This window comes from Rhea americana, unplaced genomic scaffold, assembly GCF_003343005.1.
Source record: "Rhea americana isolate MKP2758 unplaced genomic scaffold, rheAme1 scaffold_14, whole genome shotgun sequence".
Taxonomy (NCBI): domain Eukaryota; kingdom Metazoa; phylum Chordata; class Aves; order Rheiformes; family Rheidae; genus Rhea; species Rhea americana.
In genome coordinates, this window is record NW_028185483.1 from 5,787,010 (window position 1) to 5,789,408 (window position 2,399).

Below are 2,399 nucleotides of genomic sequence, written 5' to 3' on the forward strand. Positions count from 1 at the left end.
GTTTCAAAAATTCTTATTTTTCATTTAAATTCTGATGGTAACTTAGCAATATAGATTTGTATATTTTACAGACTGTGCTTCAAATCTTTTTAGACTACTACCAAGACATAGTTCAGAATGCAAATATATAATGTGCATAATAAAATACGAAGATGTATACAAAATAGAAGACTATGCATATTCAGAGTACTCCCCTCTTCAGCTAGGTGTCACTAGTCATGCTTTAAAAATTAAGTTAAAGCTAAATTACATAGGTCATTTTGGGATGGTCCTCAGCAGAGATGGCTAACCAAACAAGAAAACTCAGAATTTTGCTACATATGTTTTCTCTCCCTTATTCAAATACTAATAAAACAGACAAATGGATCATCACAAGGTCTGTGCGTCTAGATAAAATGTTAGTCAACCTTCATTTATGACATATGACAACACTTTAGCTAATGTCAAAGCTTATCTCACAAGACTAAAATGTCCCTACTTACATCTTCATTTTTAAATGAATAAATCTTTGTTCTAAGGTTGCAATTTAGCACACCAGTCTTTGCCTTAACTTTGTCCTTAGCAGAGCAGATCTACGTGTCACAGACACACTCCTAAAATGTAACTCCATGAGAGTGGCCAAAAATGAACATTGTGCAATCCAAGTCTTCTGAATATAGCATGTTAGATTAGAAGAAGATACTTTTAAAATAAAATGGATTTGCCACCAATTAGGTAACAGCAAAACTAGAAGTTACTTTGATAATGTTAATAGAAGGCCTGTGTTTCAAAGGAAACCAATGTAAAGGTAAACAGTAAACCCTAGCTGTAATAATTTGAGATAACTTGACGGAGTATGTAAGAATTAGAAGTATAGTTATGTGATATAATTTTTAAAATTTTCCAATACACATTTGAACCTTAAAACTTCATTTTCAGAATGCTACTCATTTACATTTTCCAGATCGAAGCTTTAACTCTACCTGGGCTTGTCTCAGTTTGACAAGGATTCATCAGTTAGGAGTGCCAACCCAGCGGAAACCAATCGTAGATATTCAAATTCTCAAGCTATAGTGTAGATGAAGCTCTCATTTCTAACAGGTAAAAATTCAGCTCATGCAAACAGTTTCTTTGTGCAAATTTGGGGTTTGCATGCAAGCAAATGCCCCAGTTCCCAGTGTGATGAAGGAGCTTATTCCCTCATCAACCCCATGCCCTATACAGATCACTCCACCTCGAAACATGCACCTCTCCGCCCCCAGCCAGGACAGGGGACCTGCGCATGAGGAAGTGAACTCACAGCTGGGGACACAGGCGCAATGGAGCACCTGGATGCAGGAAAGACACCCAACAACAAGATACAGCAGTTATCTGTACTGTTAGATTCTATCACAAACACAAGATTTGTGGGAGAGAAATAACAAGTGCTCAGGGAACCGTGGCAGAGGACGTATTAGACACAAATGGCTGATGCTGGCATGAAAAGCTCCAAACTTTTTTTTTTTTTTTTTGCTTTAACGAGGAGTGGACTGAAAAGGGTGGAATAAGGTGGAAGAACCTCAATCCTCTGCTAAATTACATTCCAAAACAGGCTTTCCCTTGTCAGCCAGCTAAGCTACCCTTTGCTTCTGGATGTGCATCCGTGACTACAGGGTTCCCCCAGCAGCACGCCCAGGACCTGGAGGCTGACGGCCCGCCGGTGTCGGTGACCCGGACGTGCTGCCTGCAGCAGGAAATTTGGTGGATTATGCAGACATAACGAAGCCATCCACCACTGATAGGGGGACGGGGAATTCTGGACAGTGGCGATAGCTTCAAGAATTTCAAATTAGGGTCTCGTGTCTTCTGGAAACATCAGCATAAAATGTGGCGTAAAGGCCTTTCAGTCCTCGATGAGGGTAGGCACTTCATTGGCAGCACACTAACACGTTCAGGTCATTTTGGACTCCAGTGACCAAAGAACTTACTGCCCGTTCTGCTTCACACGGATCACCCTGTTTCCTGAAGATGCACTGAAAGCCCAAGCAGTTTCTACCTGTTTTATGTTATTTCTTGTGAGGTTGAAAATGCAAAGAAGTAACGGTGGGGGGCGGGCAGAAAAAGGGATACAGCAGAAACCAGTACATGCGTTTCAGGGACCCTGGAGATCTGTGCTGCGGTAAGCCAGCGACCCACGCGTCGCCACGGCTCACTTCAGGCGTTCACGCAGCGGCTACACCCGCCTTTGTCCCGTGTAATGGACAGAAACACGGCGAGCTGCGGAGGCGGCTGCCCAGGCCGAGCCGCGGCCGTGGCTCTGCGCGCAGGACGATGGCACACGGCGTCGCCCCTGCTCCAAGGCACGGCGGGGGGGGGAAGGGGCGGAGGCGCCGCCGCGGCCCCTCAGCCGCTGGGGGCGGCCGCCCCGCACCGGCACTAAC